Source organism: Hirundo rustica, unplaced genomic scaffold (assembly GCF_015227805.2).
Source record: "Hirundo rustica isolate bHirRus1 unplaced genomic scaffold, bHirRus1.pri.v3 scaffold_269_arrow_ctg1, whole genome shotgun sequence".
NCBI classification, from domain to species: Eukaryota; Metazoa; Chordata; class Aves; order Passeriformes; family Hirundinidae; genus Hirundo; species Hirundo rustica.
Window position 1 is genome coordinate 22,333 of NW_026690323.1, and position 24,431 is coordinate 46,763.

Sequence of the window (24,431 nt, forward strand, 5' to 3'; positions counted from 1 at the left end):
GATTCACAGTGTTAGTTACCACAATCTCAACATCATCTTGTTCTACCATTATGGCTTGGTACTTCAGGAATCTCTGTGGGGAGAGCCAATGTCCCCCTTTCACTTTTAGGACTGCAGACACTGTGCGGGATACTGGCACGGTCATCTTCTGGCCTAGGGTGAACTTGGGTGCTTCTTGGGTGTTCACTGCTGCTGCTGCAATGGCTCTGAGGCACCCTGGCCATTCCTTAGCTGCTGCATGCAGCTGCTCAGGCGACTGCCCTGTGACACGGGCCCAGGTTTTGTGCTGGTATTCCCAAGGCAATCCCCTGCTTCTCATGTGAAAACAAAAAATGGTTTACACATGTCTGGAAGTCCCAGGGCTGGAGCTGACACGAGGGCCTTCTTTAGCTGGTCAAAGGCTCGAGTTGCTTCTTTTGGAGATCTCTGCTCCCTTCTGTGATCAGGGCATACAGAGGTTTAACAAACAACCCATAGTTAGAAATCCACAGTCTGCACCAGCCTGTCATGCCTAGAAAAGTTCTCAGTTCTTTTACTGTCTGGGGTTTTGGGGTCTGGCATATTGCTTCCTTGTGATCCTGCCCTAAGGTTCTTGGTGCAGTACTAACCTCGTAGCCCAAGTAAATAACTGTCTGCTTCACCATCTGGGCTTTCTTCTGGGATGTGCAATACCCCTGTAGGCCCAAAAAGTTTCGGAGTTTACCATCCACTCCAGACATGCCTCTTGAGTTTTGGTGGCTATCAGGAGGTCATCCACATACTGTAACAGCTGTCCTTCTCCTGATGGAGCTTCCCAGGATTCCAGATCTTTTGCTAGTTGTTCTCCAAACAAGGTGGGCAATTTTATTTTATTTTTTTTTTTTTTAACTCCTGCAGAAGCACTGTCCATGTGAGCTGAGTTTTTTAGTCAAATGCAAAAATGTTCTGGCTGGCTTCATGGAGAGGAAGGCAGAAGAAAGCATCCTTTAAATCTAAAACAATAAACCATGTTAGTTCAGGTGTTCAACAAGTTAAAAAGTGTAAGGGTTGGCTACCGCTGGGTATAAATCCTCATTTATCCCATTAACAGCTATGATCCATCCGGCTTTTTAACAGGTAAAAAATTTCAATCACTGGGCTAATCCCTTAACTTTTCTTCAGGGGGTATTTCTTAACTCTAACTAGTTGTATTCTTTTTTTCAAACTTAACTTGCACTGAGGGTGCATTCTTTGCTCTCCTGGTATGTTAGAAGCTCAAACCCCAGAAAATACCTGATCTATTATTTTCCTGTAAATCTTACCTTCACTTTCAACTTTAGCCTCATTAGTTATCTACATCAAGCGTAACAATTCCACATATTGTTGGTCCTTAACCTCCAAGTAACCTTTTTTAAACTTTTTTTTGTTTGTTTGTTTTGTTTTGTTTTGCCTCTTATAGTTCCAATAGATCCCTACCCAAAAGTGCTGATGAAGCATTGGGCATATATAAAAACCTCTGAATTCCCCATTGTTTCCCAAGTTTATATTTCAATGGTCTACAAAAATAGGTTTTTCAGATTGGCCAGTAACCCCTTTTACCATAACATAATCATCTGTTATTGGTATTAAAGCTTTATTTAACACTGAATATGTTGCCCCTGTGTTTATCAAAAACTTCATTTCTTTTTCTTTGTTCCCTAGTTTCATTATAACCAGAGGGTCTCCTAGGGTAAGATCCTCCGGTCTATCTCAGTTTTCCTCAACATGAGCAACCACTACTTCCGTTTTTGATTTCCTCTTCTTTGGTTTGTTTCTGAGTCCGGGATGCTGTAGGAACCTTTGGAGAGGGCTCCTCTTCCTCACTGTCACTGCTGGGTAGTGGGAGAGATTTAGGAGTAAGTGGAGTACTCGGAGTAGGGGATAAAATAGAAGGTGAAGCTGAACTTGAAATAGAAATCAGAGTTGATTCAGCTGTGCTTAGAGCTAGAGACAGAGTTGAAATAGAAATTGCTTTGGTTAAAGCTGGAGCTGGAGTTAAAGGTGGAGCTGGAGTTGAAGCAGAAATTGTTTTACTAAATGTGTTAAAATCTTTGCTCTAAATCAGCTCAATCAAGGAGCTGTTGCTCACACTGGGCACATTCTCTGTACTGGTTAGCAGAAGAACAATAGTAAGGTCCTGCACAAATTTTACACTGCAAAAGCATCCAGGCACAGTGACAACCTCTAGATGCACCAAAAGCTGCAGGAAAATTCCCAAAAATACAAGCTATTCCATTCACTCCTTCTTGACTTTCTAAATTCTCCACAGCCCATTGCTCCCAATCCGGAGCCTCTGGTCTCCCAACAGACATCTCAGAAGCCTTCTAAATACATTCTCTCATTTTCTCTGTCTATCCACCAGCTTGCTGAATTCACAACCTCCTATGAGTCAAGCCCAAACCACTGAGGTAAAGGAATTCCTTTTATCCATCTGGCCAGATTGAGTTCTCAGACCGAAGTTACCCTTATTTTAATTCCAACAATCTACAAACACAGTCTCCATACCTAAAATCACAACTAAGCTCTTGTCAAGGGTTTCTATTACTTCGTGGCAAACTGGTCTTGTCCTTTGTCTCTCCTCAATCTACTTCAAAAACATTCACGACTCTGCTCTCAGAGGCTACTCAACTCTTTCACTCAGCATGTGCTGCACGTAAAACTTTTAACACAAGATGGATGTTGCCTGAAAAATACAGTTACAGGGAATAACCAAAACACACACACCACAGTCACAGCAGGGAGGGGGCTTTAAGGATTTTCATAAACCTCACTCACTTTGTTTTTCCCTGGCCATTTCAGTCGCCCGAAAACGGAACCGTGGGTCCAAACTCCTCAATCGCTTCGTGCTGGTAGCACGTCTCAACAAACTCTCTCTCAATCGTTCTTACAGTCAGGACACATTCACACAGTGTAACAACCACAAACCAGGATTTGCCCTTACAATTGCTAGTCCCAGACTGCTATCAAACTGAGCCCTCTACGGCACAGCAAATGGCAAAATCCCCTTCTATCAGCAACCACAACCTGAGCCCTCCACAGCCAGGTACAATCAGGACACATTAACAACCACAAACCAGGATTTGCCCTCATAATTGCTAGCCCCGGATTCTAGTAAACTGAGCCATCTATGGCACCGCAAATGGCAAAATCCCCTTCTGCCAGCAACAACAATCCGAGCCCTCCACGGCCCGGTACAACAGCTCAACAGCTTTCTCTGCTGGCAACCAAGTACTACTGACCAGATACCAATCAAGCTTGCAAGCACACTGCAGAGGCACAAGTTGTGTATGGGACGTCTTCCACAACTTACCAACAGCCTTTCCTGACCATGTGTACGCCTTACAGGTCACTGTTCAAACTGTTCCAATTTTTTCTAAACATACCTTTTTGTCTGGAGTTTTAGTAGTCAGGAGTTCTTGTCTGCTGCTGGATGAACAGGTCGGGCAGCGGAGCCCACTCTTCCAAGAAATATCCTGGGGGCGCCCTGAGGGGGTCCTCCACCCAAGCTGGTCCCACGGCCGAGCAGAACCTTCTCCTGCCTGGCTCACCAAATTGAGTCATTAAAAACCGATACAGTCACGGACAAAGACCCTCTAACTAATGAAAGTTAGAAAGTGGTATGTTTATTCACCAAAGGGCAGCACGGGAGTCATCTCCGAAAGGCGTGGCCGCCCCGAACAAGGCTCTTTGCTCTCTATTTGTTTTCCAAGATCTTACATACAATACATATGCATCACCCCAGCACCTCCCATCCCCACTCTCTATTAAAATGAGGCTATTAGTCCTTCACGCGTGCGCAGTTCTTCTCTTGAATTGGGTCGGTGGTCTTGAACTGGGTCAGTGGACTCAAAGGATGAAGTCAGGAGAGTCTTCATCAGGTCTCAGTGACCCTCTGGCACGATCCAAGGTCCCCTGCTTTGTGATTGTTTGATACCAAGTCCAGGTGCTGGCCATTGTTCTTACTGGTTTCAGTCTGTTCTTAGGACAGTTCTCTTACTCCACTTTTTCTATAAACAAGCTCATAATATAACAGTTAGCTGTAGCTTGGGCATCTAATAATCATTAACCTACCATTTAGTAATCTAACTTGTAGAAATTGCTTCACTGCTGCTGCTGTGGACTCCGGGACGGTGTAGATAAATGTAGACAAGAGATCTCTGAAGTTTGGTTTTAGAAGATTAGGTTTATTGTAAGGGATGTGAGGCCTTGCTCTGAGCTGCCAGGCTGCAGCTCATGGCAAGGCCTAGGAAGGTGGGGGAAGGGAGGGGTTGGAAGTGGGAGAGAGCAAAAAGCAAAGAGACCAAGCCACCTTCGCAACCCCCTGATAAGGGGTCTTGAAGTGGGCTGGAACAGGACTTGTGCCAATGGGGTTACAGATACCTGATACTTCAGGGGAGGGGTACAGATGTGGGATGAACCATTGGGGCGTGAGACAGAACATTCCATTTGACCTCTGGGTCTGGCTGCAGGTAACCTTCAGCTGGTCACTTAACTGTTTTCCCAGGCATCCAGTAGCTAGGACATCTCAAACATCAAAACTTACTTTCAATTCTATCTTATTTACAGGTTTCACATTCTCAGAATCTAAGCAATCATATTTATAGGGCTTTTTGGCTTCATCCTCCCCAACATCTCCCCCGTTCTTATTAACAACTAAAACGCTAGACACTGTCTTACTCATTACTTTTTTCACACACTGAAATATGCAGGGAACTGCTACTGAAACTACAACTACTACTATTAGAATGATCAAGCCTATCTTACAAAGTTCCTTTAGCCAAGGTACAAAACTCAAACCATCAAACAAATTGTCTAGCCAAGATGGATCATCTATTGTAATTTGGCTAGCTAAATCTCTCAATTCTTGCAATTGTTTATGAATTGAAACAGAGTGATCGGATAAATTCACGCAGCACAAACCTTCAAAATCCTCACAACCATGTCCATGTGCCAGAAGAAGGCAGTCAATGGCAGCTCTGTTTTGTAAAGTGGCATGTCTGATTGCTTCTTCATCTGTTAGCAAGTCACTGATCATAGTAGAGGTGGCATTTACTTCTTTGCTGAGCCAGCATCCTAACTTGTTCAGTTGTTTTAGGGCAATTGAGGAGCTTAACTGAGGCAGGAAAATGCTAGCAACAATTGACTCCCCTGAGTTCCAAGGATGGAAATCACTATCACAGTTACTCTCATATTGATGTCCCCAGGAGGATCTAATCCTCCTGCTTTTCTTTTTGACTACTTTTTTGACACTGGGAGCAATTATTGTAAGTTGTCCCATGGCGCAAGGACCACCATCTATTTTTGAAGGTATACCTTGCCAGGCTCTGTCTCCACATATGATCCAAATCCCTTTAGGAAATTGAATAGGAAGTTTGTTAAAACGATCTGCCTGGGGCTCATCATATATGAGAAGCTTAGTTTGATTGCACCAAGAAGTCACGTTGCTATAAACTGGGTGATAAGGGGTAACGTTTAAATGAGGGCCATTTTCTCCTCGGAAATGAAAGAAGTAACAGATGCTCATAGTTAATGAGCCTAGGATTTCTAGCTCTTGGAGGTCAGATTTATCAACTTTAGAACTGTCAATATAAGTTTGGTGGTTTTGGCTGGGAATTGGGGATATGTGATGATCATCATACGGCCAGTATTTGTCAAAAGTAACATTGTCAAAACCTTCTGGAAGAGGCACTCCAACTAAACAGGTCGAAAAAGGTTTGTCAGGGCTTGTGTCAGATAGACAGGTGGTGTCAGAGCCTGCAGACCAAAGCAACCCAGACATTTGTCTTTGGTTGACTTACAGGTAAAGCTTGACTACAAGAACTAAAACAAAAGAACAAAAGTAACATGCACGCGCGCAAATGATAAAACTTCAGTCTTTTCTTGGGCTGTTTTTGGTGGATCATCTTCTCTTGATGATTCTGCGCAGCTCAGGTCTGGGTGCTTGCTTCTTGGCTTGTAGAAGTACTGGCTGATGTGGGGGTCCCAGCGGGCTTCGATGCGTGGTACAGCTTCACGTTCTTTGCTGGAATCCACTGGAGTCCTCTTTCTGTGGAGATACACACAAACCCCTTCCCCCATGTTATAAGATTGTATGGTCCTTCAATTTGTCCTGAATCTAGGTTTTTAATTAAAACTGGGGGGTGCTCTTTCAGTTTTGCTTTCTTATTGTTTAAGAAATGTCTGTAAATGGGGGGTCTGGCTCTTCTGCAGAGCTGTTCAGGAAATTATAAACATACACGGCTTTATTCAACCTCTTTTGAGGTGCAGCCTGGTCTTCTCCCCCTTTCTGTTGATTTAAAATGTGTTTTAGAGTTTGATGTGTTCTTTCTATCATTCCTTGACTCATAGGAGAGTAAGGAATGCCAAATGTATGGTGAACACCCCAGTCCTTCAGGAATGCAGCTAATTCTTGTGAGGTTTATGAAGGACCATTATTAGTTTTAATTTCTTGAGGGACACCTAAATAGGAGAAAGCTTGTGAGAAATGCTGGCAAACATGCTTAGCTGTCTCTCCTGCATGTTCAGAAGCAAAAACTGCATTTGAAAATGTATCAATAGAGACATGGATATTTTTAAGTTTCTCAAAAGAGGGGTACTTAGTAACATCTGTTTGCCATTTTTGTAAACTTTCCAACCCCCTTGGGTTGGTGGCTCTTGAAGAGGGGAGAGGTTGAACCTGCTGACAGTTTGGGCAAGCCCGTACAATATTTTGTGCTTGTTCTAGGGTAATGTGAAAATCTCGTTTGATTGCCTGTGCATTTTGGTGAAAAAATGCGTGACTCAGTTTGGCTTGTTCAACAGTGTTAGGCAAGGTGGTTGCAGTAAGCACTGAGGTAGAATTTTCAATGCTTGCTGCACTTTCCTCATCAGATGCAGCTGATGCCAATGCATCAGCTTGTGCATTTCCCTCTGCCATAAATCCTGGAAGACCTGAATGAGCTCTAATGTGAGAAATAAAATAAGGGTTCATTCTGTGTGATAAAATTTAACAGAGACAGGTGAGCCAAAGACACCACTTGTGTTGTTCACATCCTTTAGAACAGATCCTTCAATTCTCTTAATAACATTAGCAATGTATGTCGAATCAGTGATCAGGTTGAAAGGTTCTGGAAAGAGCTGAAATGCTCTTACAATTGCTGCCAATTCAACAATTGGGGAGAACCTTCAACCTTTTGAATGTCTTGTTCCCAGGTTTTAGTATTTTTATTTTGCCATGTGACGACCGAATTGTGCGTTGGCCCTGACCCATCAGTGAAGACAGTGACTGCATCTAAAGGCTCTTCACTGATTAGGGGTTTTTCTTTGTAACATAATTTAGCTTTGATCATTTTGTGTGCTGGATAATGAATAGAACAAGTGCCTGGGAAATCGAGCAAGGCATACAGCAAGTCTTCTGATTTTTGCATTGCCCAATCAAAATAGGTTTTCTTCATGGGCAGATAGATAATTGCAAATTCACGGCCTGCTATTGAAAGAAGCCTTGTTCTGCCATTGATGATGATTTGAGACATCATTTCTAAAGGTGTGAGGATTGTCTTTGGTGACCTGTATGAGATAAAAACCCATTCAATTATTAACAACGGATCTTTGTGAGAAGAATCCCATTGGAAGATGAGACCCCACAGTCTCAGCTTTTCACCTAAGATTGCAAGGAAAAAGGGTTTGTCAGGGACACAGCAATGTGCCTGCCTGCTCTGCAGAGTACTAGTAATTTCTTCTAAGGCCTTGTGAGCCTTAGGAATGAGGGATCTAGGGGATCTGATGTCATTGTCCCCCTTCAGCAAATCAAAAAGTGGAGCAAGTTCATCAGCTGTGATTCCTAGGACAGGCCTAACCCAGTTAATTTCTCCTAAAAGCTGCTGCAAGTCCTGCAAAGTGTGAACATCAGTTCGGATTTGTATCTTTTGAGGAGTAATGGACTGTTCTGTTAGTTTCCAACCTAAATATTTCCAGGGAGCAGTCTCTTGTATTTTTGATTCAGAGATCACCAGCCCACTCTTTTTGATTTCAGCAACAACACAATTGCGAGTCATTTCCATTTGTTTTCGTGTTGGTGCTGCGATGAGCAAATCATCCATATAGTGGAGAATAACTGATTGTGGGAACTGTTCACAGACTGGAGACAGTGCACGGGCTACAAAATATTGGCAGATAGTTGGCGAATTTCTCATCCTTTGAGGTAATACGAGCCAATGATATCTTTGGAGCGGTTTTCTTGCAAGTTTGTACTTGGAACAGAAAAGTCAAAACGAGGAGCGTCGTCTGGATGCAGTGGGATATTGAAAAAACAGTCTTTTAGATCTATGATTACAAGTGGCCAGTCTCTCGGGATCATGGAAAGGTTGGGTATGCCAGGTTGGAGAGGGCCCATGTTCTCAATCACGGCATTGATCTTTCTGAGATCCTGTAATCATCGCCAGGTGTTGGAGGTTTTCTTATGGATTACAAACACAGGTGAGTTCCAGGGACTGTTAGTGGGCTTAATGTGGCCTTTTTGCAGTTGTTCAGCCACTAGATCCTTGAGGGCACTCAGCTTATTGCCTGGTAGGGGCCACTGGTCAACCCAGACAGGGGTGTCAGTTTTCCAGGTTAGTTTGAGAGTGCCAAGTGCTTTAGTGGCCCCTACGAAAAAAGCAGTTCAATTTTGGCTCCCCATTGAGAAAGCAAGTCCCTTCCCCACACTGTGATGGGCTTTTGCACCACATAGGGATGGATCGATGCTTTCTTCTCATCTGATCCTGTAATGCTGATTACAGATTTGCTTTGCAAGCACGGAGTGACACCTCCGATGCCTGTGAGGGTACCTGGGGGAGTTACTAACTTCCAGTCTCTTGGCCAATAGTAAAAAGAGATCACAGAAACATCTGCGCCGGTATCTATCATCCCTTTGATGATAACTTGAAGCCCACCATTTGACAATTCACGGGTTAGCATTTGTCTTTGTTCACTTATGTGCTGAACCCATAGAACTTCAGGATTTTTAGGAGTGACAGGGAAACAGCGTGGTGGCATTTGGTCCATAGCTCCCATAGGCAATGCTATGGCAATAGCTATAGGGGTTCTGGGAGGAATATGCAATGGGGGATAGCAGGCATTGGCTAGCACTAGCAATTCTTCGTTGCAGTTAACAGACATCACGCAAAGCAAAACAAGCAGTCCCAGGATGCTATTCCTTTCCTTACCAACAACCAAAAAGTCTTGCCTATGTTGTGAAGGCCCAGTGATCCCTGTTGAGATATAATCGTAGCCATCATCTTTTAGAAAGGTTTTTTTGGCTTGGAGGTTGCCAAGGTGCACCAGGTCCCTGGGGGTAGTAGGCTTGGGTCATTACTTGGGATTGTGCTGGTGATGAAGCGAAGAGCTTTTGGGTCAGGGTATTCACAAATTTTTCCTCGGGCGCTTGGGGTGCCGTTACTTGTTTCTTCACGCGATGGTGCTGCGCGCTCCCCTTGGAGTTTTATTGATTGTATTTTCTGCTGATGTCCTGTCTGGCTTGACACTGCCAGGCAGGATGCTTTCCCTTCTTACAGGTGGAGCAGCGATCTGGTGCTTGCACACCTCTTTTGATGTCTGGGCAGTTCCTCAGGATATGACCAGGTCGTTTGCAGAAGTAGCAAGGTCCTGAAGTCACAGTAGCTTGCATAACAGCCATGGTGTTGTCTTGTTGTTGGGAGCTTAGATGCAGGGCAGCTAAGATTTCAGTAACTTTCTGGTCTCGTGTTTCAGCTTGTGCTGCTTGTACTGTAAGAGCCCTTTCAATTTTTTCTCCAATAGTTTTTCCAAGTTCATTTGCTTGAATCATTGCCACGTGCTGTGGGCTCCCTATTTGGTTACAGGTGTCAATCATTTCAGGCACTGTGGGTCTCTCCTTTCCTAGGGCTTTGATTGCTCTTTTACATTCTGGACTTGCATTATTTTCAATAATGTCCCATATCACTATTGGGCGAGCTATATCATCACCGCATTGTCTTTCTGCTGCTTGGATCACTCGATCCACAAATGTGGTAAATGGTTCAGATGAATCCTGACTAATTATGTTGTAGGCTTTTTCAAAACTTCCTGCAGGCTGAATTTGTACAAAGGCTCTACAAGCCATCTTTTTAATGTCGTCTAATGCTGTTCTGGGTAAGTTCACTTGATTATCATTCTGATCATCAGGAGGGTCACCAGTTAGCTTAGACATGGTAAGGGTACGAAGGTCCACATTGGTACTTTGTACATCTGCAGTACGTTTGTAAGCAACCTTCTCCATTTGAATTCCCACAGCATATATTGAGAATCTGTGAGAATTACACCAGCAAGGTTTTTGCAGTCATTTGGTGTAAGTGTATGTCCTTCCAGGGTGCTTTTTAGCAGTTGTTTAAAATATGGAGAGCAGATGCCACTGTCCTTTATCGCTTTTCTTAATTCCTTTATTTCGTGAGATGGGATAGCTGTCCATGTTCTGGGACCTCCGGCTTGCTGGCTGAATATCACAGGCATGGCTAGAGGATTTAGATTTTCTTCTTTGCATATCTCACGTGTGACTTCATGCCAGTCTGTCAGTTGAATGTCATCAGAACAGTTCTGGGGACCTTCCAAAATCGGGATAGGTGGTGGTGGATCCTCAGATTTGAGAGGGCTGGCAGCTGCAAGGGCAAAACTGTTCTCTGTCTGTCCTGTTTTTGTTAAAGTGGCTGTCACATTCCATCCTCCCCCTTCTCATTGCATGGTTTGTGTGCCAAGCTGTGGTTCTGTCATTCTTGGGCATGATGCAGGAGGCAGAGGCAGGGATGCAGGAGGCACAGGCAGGAACGCAGAACGCAGAGAGCCTGTCAGTGAAGACATCTGAGAAGAACTTGGAGCCGCGGGAGGAGTCGTCAGGCTCGTCAGGCATGAAGCTGTTACTGTAGCATGTAGGTCCCGTGGTGGAACAGATGCAGAAGGATACATATAAATTGCTGTAGAATGGTGTTGCTGTTGTGCTGTGTGCAGGGTCGTGGACGGGGGAAGGGCTGCTGGAGGCTGTGGTTGTGCAGAAACTGCTGACGGCTGTAGCATCGGGGGCTGTGTAGCATGCACGGCAGTGTGGACTATTTGCGATGGCACTGTAACAAGATCCGGCTGAGCGTAGGTTTCTGTATGGGGTGTGCAGGGACTGGCAGGCTGTATCACAGGTGGTGATGCGGCTGGGCGCATTGGCACGAAATGCGAATGCGCTGGGTGCACAGGGTCAGCGTAGGAAGTCATCACGGCTGCAGGCCGCATGGGGTGCGCGGGACGTGGCGGAGGCGCAGGGATCGCAGCAGGAACCGTGGGAGGGATCTCTAAGAAGTGTGCGGGTACAGGACATGCCGGGGCCACGGCTGGGGGCTCAGGAGAGTCACCGTGCAATGGGGACACGTCAGCAGTGGGTCGTGCTGCGAACCCGGTGGCGGCCGCGGCTTGTGGCGCAGCTGCAGCAGCAGCAGGAACGGGAAGGCTGGCTGGGGCACGCCGCGGAGGGGGGACGGGATGCGCATGGCCATCCGCTGTCTGTGCTGTGGTACTCAGCAGCTGGTAGCTCACAGGCTGGGCTGGAGCACTCTGCGGAGCTGGGACGGGGACAGGCTGGAGCATCTGCCGCGGTGCGGGGCTAGGGCACTCTGCACGCGCCCGAACACGTGGGGGAGTGGCGGGCATCTCTGCGTTAGCGTGCGCGAGGGGAACTGCAGGCACAGCTGCCACAGCCAGCACTGCTGCCTCATTGAAAGGCAGCGGTGGCGAGGCAGCGGCGGGCACAGTCGAGAGTGGCGGCGCCGCCAGCGCCGTGTTGGCTGCAGTGAGGGGACCCTGTGCTGCTTGCAAAAGCGCCGCCAGATGTGTGTGCAGGACACTGGTGACTGCAGCAGCTAAAGCAGCAAACGCTGAGGCTGGCGGCCTGGAGGGACCCGCGGCGGGGGGGGGGGGGGTAGAGCTGGGGCTGCTTGGTAAGGAGGGGGCAGGGCTGCCGCAGTGCCAGCAGTGAGAAGCACTGTGGGAATGCTGTCAGTGGGTGGGCTCGCAGGGGCAGAGGCGGGGACGGGGCCCAGCACACTGGAGCGAGGGGAGGGAGCCCCGGTAACTGGAATTCCAGCCGTAAATGGGACCGAGGGCGTGGTGGGAGGGGCCGCGAGGTCCGGTGGAGGCGGTGGGGCCGAGGGGACAGCTGCTGCGGCCACGAGGGTGGGGAATGGGGCTGCGGCGCTCGGCGGGGCCGTGGAAACTGAAACCACTTGGTGCGGGGGGGTGAGGGGGGTGGGCTCCGCTGCAGACCCGCGGCCGGGTGGAGGAGATCTCCGGGAACAGCGTGACTAGGTGCCACGGCTGCAGCGGCGTTTTTTGCAGCGAAGAGCTCAATGAGAGCCCTGCAAGCTGGAACAAGCTCAGCAACAGTGAAATTCCATCGTGAAATATCATTAAAGAGTCTGTTTCCAACTGAGTCCCAAAAGTCTCTGGTAAAGACGGCTGAATGGTCAGCATTGGGAAAGTTAACTAGAGTCCATTCTAAAAGGTCTTTTAGCTCTTGTTTATGTAAAGTACTGTGATTGCAGCGTAAAAGATGCTTAATTTGTTTATAGAGATCTCTATCAAGGCTAGAGTGGGAATGTCCCATTTTTACACCAGTGCAGCTCACCTCGATGTCGCAGAAGCAGGTCCTCACTCGAGATCTGACGTGGGGGTTGGCCAGACACTCCAGTTGGCTCTCAGGACACTGCACGGGGTCCCCCTCAGAGCTCGGGCTTCTTTTCCGTGCTCGGGGACTCCAACCTCCACTCAGAGCTCCAGTGCGGGCAGTGCAAAGCAGTGCCCACGTGCACTCAATGCACGTGGAAATTACCACGGCAAAAGTCCCTCCATGAGCTCCAGTGGCCACCACTCAGCAGCAGCCGTCTGTGCTCAAGGGATGCCAGGCAAATACCACCTCAGAGCTCCCAGTGTTCGCTACTTAGTAACGATCCTCGTGCTCAAGGTTTTGCCCTCGGCAACTTTAAAGAGCTCCAGCCTCACGCTGCCCAGCAACTATATGCTGTGCTCAGGACACCAATTAGAGTACCACTGGTAATTTAGTTACCGTCCATGGGGAAGTCTCTCACAGCTTGAAAGGCTGGGTCCTGCGTCTTCCACATTGGGCACCAATTTGTAGAAATGCTTGCTCTCGCTTGCTGCTGAGGACTCCAGGACGGTGTAGATGGATGTAGACTAGAGATCTCTGAAGCTGGGTTTTAGAAGAAGAGGTTTATTGTATGGGACGTGAGGCCTTGCTTGGAGCCGCCAGGCGCAGCTGTAGCATGGCCTTGGAAGGTGGGGGCAGTGAGAGATAAAGAAATTCCAAGAGCAAGATGCAAGAGGCAAGAGAGAGGAGCAAAGGAGAAGAGAACAAAGAGACAAGAAGCAGAAGAAACAGAAGGGAGGCCCACTTTCACAGCCCCCTGATAAGGGGTCTCGAGGTGGGCTGTAACAGGCTTGTGCCAATGGGGTTACAGATACTTGATACTTCAGGGGGGGGTTACATGTGTGGGATGAATCATACATTGGGGGTTGTTTTCGCAAGCATCTAGTAGCTAGGACATCTCAAACATCAAAACTTACTTTCAATTCTATCTCAATTACTGGTTTCACATTCTCAGAAGCTAAGCAATCAAATTTATAGAGCTTTCTGGGTTCATCCCTCCCAACACTTAGCTGTTGTTTTCTTCCCCTGTCTGGATGTTCCCATTCAAAGGCGAACCAATCCCTACACTCTTCTGCTAGGGGACATGCCCAAAAAGCATCCTTTAAGTCTATCACTGTGAACCAGGTATGCTCTCTTGGAATTTTACTCAGCAAGGTATAGGGTACTACTGGGTGTCAAGCAATAATTCTTTTATTTATTTCTCTCAAATCCTGGACTAATCTATACTTTCCCTCATCTTTCTTTATGGCCAATATAAGGGTGTTATGAGGGGACATACAGGGTTCTAGGATATTTTCTTTTAAAAGATGCTCAATTACTGAAGCTAGCCCATTCCTTCCTTCTGGTGACATTGGGTATTGCTTGACTCTGATGGCGGGGGTATCTTTTTGCATTTCTATCTCAATGGGAGGGATATCTAAACACCCATCTTTTCCCTCTGTAGCCCACACTTCTGGATTTATCTCTTGTATATCCCTTTGGGTCAGTTTCATGATATGCACAACCATTTTTCCATCTTTTGGGATAACTCCTACCCCGAGCTGCACTTGTAAGTCTCTGCCTAGTAAATTGGTTTCTGTATGTGGTAAATAAAGAAAATCAGCTACACAATACTTTGAGTTCCCTTTATTCGCCTCTCCTTTCTTCTTGATTTGGGTCTCACCCTGGGTAATCTCCAGGTAGCCCCAACCTATTTTCCCTTTCCCAGATTCTGATACTTGCTGTTCTGATCATTCGTATTTCCTCAGGGGAGAACAAGATGTTTAATATAGAATTTAAGTCTCCCCAGGTATAAACATTTGGTCCAAGGAATTGGTCTAACTGTGCAGCAATACCTATGGGATCTTCAACTAAATTTCCTTTAAATCCTCTTACTTCAGAGGCTGTTAATGGGGCATTTACAAATCCTACTCCGCCAATCACTCTTCCCATAGGCACTTCCCTGAGGAGAAAAAGTCTTTCTGGCTTTAAGGCTTTTGACCAGGTGTTACAATAGGGTCCTTCACTCACATTATTAACTGATAACACTGTCTGGGTCAGGGATTCCTGGGGGTTTTCAGGAGAATGGGATGACTCACGGGAGTCTGTAGGGGTTTTGGTTATCTCCCAAATAGGGGGTGGCAGGGGAATTGCTGTAGGTGATGGGGAAGTAGTAAAATCTGTAGGAGGAGAAGGAGAGGATGGAAATGTAGGAGGAAGGGGGGCTAGGGAAGAGGTTGTGTTTTGGGAAACTGAAGGGGTTATAACTGAGGCAAAAGAACTTTGACTTTAGATTTGGGCTCGAGGAAGTTTTAATTGGGGTTGTTAAGGGATGGAGGGAGGAGGCTAATAATGACTGAGGAAGGATGGTATTGGAAGGAGGAGGCAAAGGGGCTGTTGGGAGAGCAGAGGGAGAAGGTACTAAGGATTGAGGAGGAGAGGTGTTAAAGAGGGGTGATGATGGAACCACTGGGGGAAGAGAAAGAGAGGGTTCTGAAGGAGTTTGAGTTTGACTCGGGGAAGTTAGTAAGGGAACTGGGACAGGATTTTGAGGGATTTGGGGCACTTCTGGGTAAACTGGAGGGGGTAAATGGTTGAGAGGGTCCCATCTTTTATTAGTTTCTTTTCTTTCTTCTTTCTTTTCCTTTCTTTCACACTTTTCTTTTTCTTTTAATTTGCAGACTTTTATATTCTCTCTACTTGTGGCTCTCTTTTGCCAACAAGCAGCATAGGCTAACTGGTTTACATCTGGACTTTCCTGAGTTCTTAGGTACTGATTTAATTGATAGCACATCCACTCATCATGTGTTCCAAACCATGGCCACTCTCCTGGTAATTTTAATTTTTGGCCAGACTTCTGTGCAATAAAACACCATTTTAACCTGATCTAGTCCTTTCATGGTCTCTAAAGAATCCCATTTAGCTAAAAGTTGTTCTAAGGGACTACCAGGTGGAATACTCTTCACTTTGGGATTCTCCTTTTGGGATTTTTTCTTCTTACTAGTACATTGTCCCATTTTCTTAGACTGAAAATTAAAATTTCAAAGGTGCCCTCTACTGACAGGCAACACAGGTTTTTAAGCAAAAGAATTCTTCAGCTTTTCTCACTTGACTTCAAATCTCTTGACTTAATTCTAGACCACTTCAACAAAAAACTTCTAAACTTTATGCTTTTCTACTCTTTCCACACTTTTGCTTTCATTTGGGGAACAAACTCTCTCTCTTTCTACTCACTTTCCCCAACCTTCTTCACTTTCTTGGACGTTCACACTTTACTCACACCAGGGGCTCAGACTCTCTTCTGACCCCTTTGAGGTGAGTCCTAATGACCTCACCTCCTATGTACCCCTGCGCCTTGCCTCACCCCTGAGACTCTGGACACGCTTTGCGGTGCACGACAGGGTCCCTAGTACTGGCATCCCCTTCCGGGCCTCAGGGCCTTCCCACGCCTTAGCCCCCGCCGGGCCGGACACCTTCAGTCCGAACCCCGGACTAGACTGCCCTGTCACTAGTACCGTTCCCCTCTTCACTTTTTGAAACAGAGGTAAGAGGTCAAGACTCCGCACGGGTTACCTGGGGGGTGTATCCCTTCCTTGTTTCCAAGGATCAACCCGAGCAGGGCCCGACTCCTTTGCCTTCCACCAGGACTGGCTTGACTACTTCTCCCCAGTGAAGCAGCCTCGGCAAGAGGGATGAGTGCGTGTGTGCAGGATGCCCGCCTTGCCTCCAAGCTGACTCCCCACCCCGGTGTCCTCGGGCTAGGAGTTTATGGCCTCCTCCCTGAGACGGCGGCAGCACACCCTCTCCGGTGCGTCTGGCTCAGTCCTGGGAAGCAGGGACTCTCATGAGCTCTCAGCACCCGCAGTGTCTGGGGACACCCTGTCAACCCTGGTACGGTTTTCCCACCCCTCCAGGGATTCTAACCCCTCCTAGGCTACTCTAGCCCTTAACGGGGGGGGACCTGCCCCTAATGCGTGCCACTCACACTCTGTTTTCCCCTGCACGCCCAGGGGAGGGGCCCTTTCTGCCCCTAAGGAGACGCCTCACTCACTAGTTTCTTTCGCTTCCCCCTTTTCCTGGTCGGCCCCCTCACAGGGGTCCAAAACCACGGTACCGAGGGGTCCACACTCGTTTCCGGGGGTCTGAGCTTCCGGCCCCCAACTCTCTCACACTCCCACTCGCACGTCTCCTTTACCCGCCACCAGAATGCTCACCCTCCGGCGCTCCTCCTCGTTGCCGGTCCCAGGCTGCTCCCGCTTGGCCAGCTGTCCCGGAGGTCCGAAGGGTGAGTGGCCGTCCCGTCTTCGGTCCCTCTTCAGGCGTGGCCAGATCCTGGACGAGACCCCAAAAATTATTCTGGAAAAAAGAAGAGAGTCAGAGACTTGCTCTTTTGTATGTTTCTTTATTATCAAGCTTGGCCTTGGGGGAGAGCTTACTTGCTCCCTTGGCAATGCGGACGAGGAGGTACACACAGCTTCGCTTCACAGCGAACCTGGGGACTCCCACCCCCACCTCACGGGCTTTTTCCTCTTGCTGGGGAGTCCGTCTCGCTTCGCTGATCAGGGGTCATCCAGCGATTGGGGATTCCTTCTCGCGTCACGGCGACTAAATTAAGTGGCTTCTGCGGACCCCCGTACCTTTTGCACTAGTCTAAAGTGCGACTTCAGTCCTGGATTCTACTTTGGTTCTCTGCTTTTCAGAGTCTCTCGTTCTTGAGTCGTTCCCAGAATTCCAGTGTTGTTTTTATTTGCATATTCAGACACTATCCGGTGAATGGGAGCAGAGATACAGGTAATAAGGTGAATTCTTAATTAACAAACAAGTAAATAAGGTGATAATCAATATTAAAACAGGAATAAGGCAAATTCTTTATACAGAACTAGTATTACCAATCTTTATGGAATTACTTAACAATTAAGCAACTAAAACATAGATTATTTGAATAGAACTTATTTATAACAAGAGGCTTTAAGATTCCCACTTAAATCTCAATCATATCAATCCCCAACTTTGACTAGAACTAGCATTCCTCCAAACAACATTAAGATGTTACAAGAAACAGTCCATTTCTCCATAGTTTACACCAGAAAAGTTTGGTTAAAAATGTCCACATCCTCAATCCCTCTTCTAATAATCCTTATCCGTTCTTTCACTCCTGCTCCACTGACTTCATGCGGTGTCTTTCCTAAGTCCACTCTGTCTCTTTCTTTTCTCTCTCAGGGAAGGGTCAGGCCTTGGAAGCTCCATGTTGCCAGGACAGGGTTAACTCTGCCCAGGCCTGCAGTGGCCATGTGATTTCTGCTCCAGGCAGCAGTCTCTCCATTTCAGATCAGCCTGGTTTCCTCCCTCCACTCTTTCTTCTCCATCTGGAAGACACCGGAGGAGGGGAGCGGGAGGAGAGCTCTGCCCACCCCTCGGTGACAATCGGGGCAGCCTCGGCCAAACCGGGCCCATAGTTGTTATCAGGGGAGATCCCTCCCTGCTCTGGGGTCGCCGGGGAGGTTTTTTCAAAGTGGTTGATGTTAAGCTGCAACCTCTCCTCCCCCCGGGGAGCCGATGGAGTCTGGCTCGGCCTCGGGCGAGCTTCCCCCCGAAGGGGGAGGTGGGGTGTGGGGAGCAGTAGGACCCACTCGATGTTACCTGTTCAGCTGACCAGGAGGAAAAGGGCCTGACCTGAACAAACCCAGAAATTATATGGGTACTGCCCAAAGTCGCATTCAACATTCTCAGTGGCCAAAGCAGATGCCAGTATCTCAAACCGGCTTCTGAGAGGTCCTTGTCCTTTCTAAAACTATTTCCAAGGTCCTGACAGGGTAATACTTCACATTCCTCCCTAACTAAAAACCAAACTGTGCAAACCCATGACAGTGACCTTTAGGCTTTGCAGGGCTCAGGCACAGCAGCTGTGACAGAGTCAGGGCTGAGGTCACACTCTGTGGGCTGGGGCAGAGCCCATCCAGAAATGACCTGAGATGGGCTCAAATACAGTGATGGGACCATGGCCAGACCCTCATGTTCTTCAGTCCCACCTCACATCATTGCCAGGGGCAGAGAAAAGGGACAGGTGACTTCTCAGCATGGGTCACAGGAACCTGGGTCACCAGAGTCCTTCCCAAAGTGGCAATGGCCCATTAACAGAAGATATCTCCCTGGAGGGAGGATGGGTCATGGAAGAGACCAAGAACACTGCCCCATTTGGTTTTACACAGCTGGGCCATTAAGAGAAGATCCCCCTCAGAGATATGTGGGGTGGGTCATTGAAGAGATAAACAACCTGTCCCAACTGGTGTTCACAGATGGTAATAGAATACACTTTTTTGGATAAATCTTGCATTGTAAGACAGGGCTTGAGGCTCCTTGCCCAGGAGCTCTCAGGAATTCCACAAGGCTACTGAGATAACAACAGGACTACAAATAAGAACCAAAAGCCTGAGAAACTGTTTACAAACAATGCAAAACTTAGAGGACAAACAACATGATGATGGATGCTTCAGCAATTAGGTGTCCTGAAGGATTTGTGAATAAGTGGCTTAGCCAATTGAGAGAAACCTGTACTTGTGCACAGTAGTGCTAGAATCCGTAACTGGAGTTTAACATAAATAAAGCATATATTAAATATATAATTACATATATAACATATATAAAATATATAATTAGATATATATAGATATAAATATTAAATAACCGGCTTCTGCTAAAATCATATTGATTCTGCTATTCAGTTGCCCGGGGTTTCCCCTGCACTGCAGAGGCTCTGCAGGACTGACAGGATGGGCTTTGGGGCTGTGAGGAGAAGCTGGGGGACCTGGGCTACTGGACCTTCTGAAGAGGAGGCCCAGGGCTCATCCTGCAACTGCTGCAAGGGTGGTTTCAGAGAATCACAGAATGAGCAAGGTTGGAAAAAATCTTGGACATCATCAAGTCCAACCTGTGCCCTGACACCACCTTGTCTCCCTTGAGACTCCTCCAGGATAAACAACTGACAGGCTGGGGACAGAGTGGCTGGACAGCAGCCAGGCAGAAGGGGACCTGCAGGGACAGATGGACAGCAGGCTGGACAAGAGCCAACAGCGTGCCCACAAGGCCAAGAAGGCCAATGGCACCTGGCCTGGATTGGGAATGATGTTGTCACCAGGGCCAGGGCAGTGATTCTTCCCCTGTGCTCGATACTGGTTGGGCAGCACCTCGAGTGCTGTGTCCTGTTCTGAGCCCCCCAGTTTAGGAAGGACATGGAGGGACTGGGGAGTGTCCAGAGAAGAACAACAAGGCTGGTGAGGGATCTGGAACACAAGTCCTGTGAGGAGCAGCTGAGGGAGCTGGGGTTGTTTATCCTGGAGAAGAGGAGGCTCAGGGGAGACAAGGCAGTGTCAGGGCACAGGTTGGACTTGATGATGTCCAAGGTCTTTTCCAACCTGGCTGATTCTGTGATTCTCTGAAACCACCCTTGCAGCAGTTGCAGGATGAGCCCTGGGCCTCCTCTCCAGAAGGTCCAGCAGCCCAGGTCCCTCAGCTTCTCCTCACAGCCCCACAGCCCATCCTGTCAGTCCTGCAGAGCCTCTGCAGCTCCTCCTCCTTGCCCAGAACAGGGAGCTCCACATCCAGACACAGCAGACCAGATGTGCCCCCCTGGCCTGTGGTGCCTCTGGCAAGGGAGCAGCACGAGGCACTGCAGGAGCCTGCAGACAATTCCTGAAGCACTTGGAGGATGATCCTGCTCCCCAAGGGATGTTCCCATGGTGCCAGCTCAGGCATTAAAATGGGGAGTGGGGCCAGAGAGAAAAGGGCAACCAGATATGGGCTGGAAAAGGAACAGGGGTGGACAATCAGAAGGAATTTGTAGCAGGAATAGCAAAGAAAGCCAAGGTGAAGCAAAGGAAATGCTGAGGGCAGTTTGGGGGTGGCTGCCAGGCAGCCCTGGCTCTGAGGAGCATCTGCAATGGCACAGGAAACTCACAGCTCATGGGAACAAACTTTCTGCCTGACTTCAGAGGCCACCACAAACCTGAGTGGTTTCTCTGCTGTCCCCCAGCCCTTCCTGGCCCCAGGGGCAGATGATGGCGTTTGTGCTCCCTCAGGTTCATCTCCCCACACCAACACCATGGGGGTGCTCATGCCTGCTCTGGGCAGTGCAAACAGGGGCTCCTGAGCCAGTGCTGCCGTGTCTGTGCCTGCAAGGATGCGGCACCTGTGTGAGCTGGGGGAGAGGCCAGGGCTGCAGAGTGGGGATGTTGTTGGCAGGTGCATGAGGACGCTCTGGGACGCTGCCCTGGGGTGTCCAGCACAGTGGGGATGGATCAGCCCCTGCTCTGCTGCTCCTTCCCATCTCCCCCAGGGACCTTGCAGAGCCCCAGCCATGCTGTTTGCCCCCAGCCTGCCCACGGCCACCCTGGGGCTGCTCACGGGGCTTTCCTCTGCTGAGCATTGGCCTGGGCGTGTTCTGGAGAGAGCCTGGGCAAGGAGCATCAAGCCCTGTCTTGCAATGCAAGATGTAACCAAAAAAGTGTATTCTATTACCATCTGTTAAAACCAGGAGGGCAGGTTGTTTATCTCTTCCATGACCCATCCCTCAAATCTCTGAGGGAGATCTTCTCTTAATGGCCCAGCTGTTAAAACCAAATGGGGCAGTGTTCTTGATCTCTTCCATGACCCATCCTCCCTCCAGGGAGATACCTTCTGGTAATGGGCCATTGAGTCTCACTGCATGACTGATAAAATTACATCATCCCATTGTGAGCTGCTCCACCCAGAGGGAGGAGCCAAGCATTCCCACCTGGATATAATCTGAGATTTAAAGCATCAGGATCAGCCTGGTTTCCACTAGATTCTCAGAGGAAGACCAGATCTGTCTGCACCACCACTGGACCATCAGAGGAAAACTGCACCTTCTACAAGATCATTGCTTCAACAAAACCACATCTGTCACTCCAGGAGGACTGCAGCCACGATTTGATTGGACTGCAAGCAACACCCTGACTACCCGGGTGCCAGGTTGGATTCTCAGTCTTATTTTTTGGGCTTTGTTGGTGGTGTCTTTTTTTACTACTGCATTTTTAGTTTAATTTTCCTACTATAGAACTGTTATTCCTATTGCCATATCTTTGCTTGAGAGCCCATTAATTTCAAAATCTGTAATTCAAAGAGAACGGGGTTGTATTTTCCATTTCAAGGGAGGCTCCTGCCTTCCATAGCAGACCCCTGTCTTACCAGCCCGAGACTGGGAGCTCGGCTCAGATATCCTGAGATGTCCCCGGGTTGGGTTTTTATGGTTGGGGATGTTTGGAGAAGTAAGAACTCCAAAGCTGGGTGGAAAATGGCCCTTGGGGTGACATTGGGGGGTCCCAGTGGCAGCTGCTGGCAGAGGCAGCCAGGAGGAGCAGAGCCCTGTGTCCCCCAGGACCCTAGAGAGGGGGAAGTGCTGCAATTCGCAGGACCCTCAACAGCCGTGAGAGGGCCAGGGGGAGACTCCTTTGGCCCCCTGCAACACAAAGCACAGAATAAGGAGAGAAGGGACCCTGGGACCCCGGGACCCCAACCCCCCCAAGCATCCCTAAATGGAAAATGGAAAAGGTGGGAGGTTTTCAGATTCCTGGGATTCTCAGAAGCCTGGGGAAGGCAGGGACTGAGTAGATGGGGAACCCCCAGTACAGGTGTGACCCCCAGCAGCTGGGACAGGGGGAAACCCCCAAACACCAAAGGAGAGAGACCAGAGACAGGGAACACCACAAACAAATTTTCCGGGCTGCTCTTGGTGTTTGATAGGCTATTAGGGACTCCAGATATCTGGTGACTTGTAGAGATGGACTTGAGCAGAGGGACATCCAAACTCAACATACTCATCCCTTGTTTTTGCCCAAATCAAGATTTCTCATTCCCAAACCTTGGCTGGATGGAGGAGGAGGCTGCGAGGAAGAGGAAGCTGCCCCGGGACAGCCAGGCAGGTGAGGAGGAAGTCAGTGCCCCTTTCCCCCTCTCTCCTGCTCCATCTCCCAGCCCAGCATGGCCCCCAGCTCCAGGACAACTCCGCTGCCAATGCCATCCTGCTGGGGATGTGTTGGGAGAATCTCCTTCCCCTTCCCTCTGGCACAGAGGCAAATCTCATCTTGTCCTTGTCCTTCCTCCCGCAGACAGGGAGCTGAGGATGGAGACCAGGGAGGACAAATCCCCACAGCAGAACCTCGTGGAAGAGGCTGTTTTGAGTGGCTCCATGGCACAGGAATCAAATCGGGAGAAAAAGCGCAGGAGACCCTGCAGGAGGAAGGACTCCAAACCCATCCCAGGGTGCAACGAGGAGGAAAGACCCACCCTGTGCCAGGAAGGTGGACAGAGCTTCAGCCAGAGCAATACCACTGTCCAGCACCAGATCATCCACACTGGGGACAGACCCTATGAGTGTCCCAAGTGTCAGAAGAGGTTTCAGACCAGCTCCAATCTACTCAAACACCAGCGGATTCACACAGAGGAGAGGCCCTTCCGCTGCCCTGACTGCAGGAAGGGCTTCAAGCAAAACTCCCACCTCATCAGGCACCGGCGCATCCACACTGGGGAGAGGCCCTACGAGTGTGGGGAATGTGGGATGAGCTTCAGACAGAGCTCCAACCTGATCTGCCACCAGAGGATCCACACCAGGGAACGGCCCTACGATTGTGAGCAATGTGGGAAGAGCTTCAGCCAGCGCTCCCACTTGATTTGCCACCAGAACATCCATGCTGAGGAAAGGCCATACAAGTGTGGGGAATGTGGGAAGGGCTTCAACCAGAGGTCCAAACTGATCATCCACGAAATGATCCACACTGGGGAGAGGCTCTACGAGTGTCCTGAGTGTGGGAAGAGATTTCAGACCAGCTCAGATCTCCTCGTGCACCAGCGGATTCACACAGAGGAGAGGCCCTTCCACTGCCCTGACTGCAGGAAGGGCTTCAAGCAAAACTCCCACCTCATCACCCACCGGCGCATCCACACTGGGGAGAGGCCCTACGAGTGTCCCCAGTGTGGGAAGAGCTTCACCCAGAAGTCTCACCTGAGCCAACACCAACGGAGGCACCAGTAAGGGAAGCCCTGGAAACGCCCCAACTGTGGGAAGAGCTTCATGTGAGTCTCCAACCTCATCCCCCATCAGAGGACCCACATTGGGCGGAGCCCTGGTGACCCACATTTCCCATGATCCATGCTGGGAAGTCACCTGTCCCTCTCCCTGCCCCTGGCAATGATGTGAGGTGGGACTGAAGAATGTGAGTGTCTGGCCATGGTCCCATCATTGTATTTGATCCCATCTCAGGTCATTGCCAGGGGCAGGAAAGGGACTCTTTCTCTTTTCCCAAGAACAAGGGTGTCCTTTCCCAGCGGGAGGAAATATGTGGCTGGGAAGAGCTAGTCAGTGTTGTTGTAGTTTTCCCTGTATATCGTTTGTCTTATCCCTTCTGTTATCAATATTGTTTCTGTTCCTAGTTGTTCCTTATCTTGTTGCTGTTCCCAGTAAATTGTTCTTATCCCAGCCCAGGATCTTTGTCTTTTGTACTTTCCATGGGAGGCTGGAGAGCAGCGAGCAGCGGCGCGGTTTTTGCGGGAGCACAAAATTGAGGAATCCCATTCCTAAATCCCAGCCCATGGAAACCGAGCATCCCAGCTGGTGCCAGCCCTGGTCGCCCTGGCAGCAGCCTTGGGAGCGGGTCCCTGGCTGGGGGCTGTGGGAACCTCTTCACTCTGGTGCCCAGGGACAGCACTGGAGGGAAGGGCTGGAGCTGAGTCAGGGCAGGTTTAGGTTGGATCTCAGGAAAAGGTTTTT

General features: G+C 48.8%; 1 pseudogene; it reads left to right on the forward strand.

Annotated features, from left to right (window-relative positions):
* Nucleotides 1-24,061, forward strand: part of LOC131378799 (zinc finger protein 850-like) — a 44,171-nt pseudogene extending 20,110 nt beyond the window's left edge.
* The last annotated feature ends 370 nt before the right edge of the window (nt 24,062-24,431 follow it).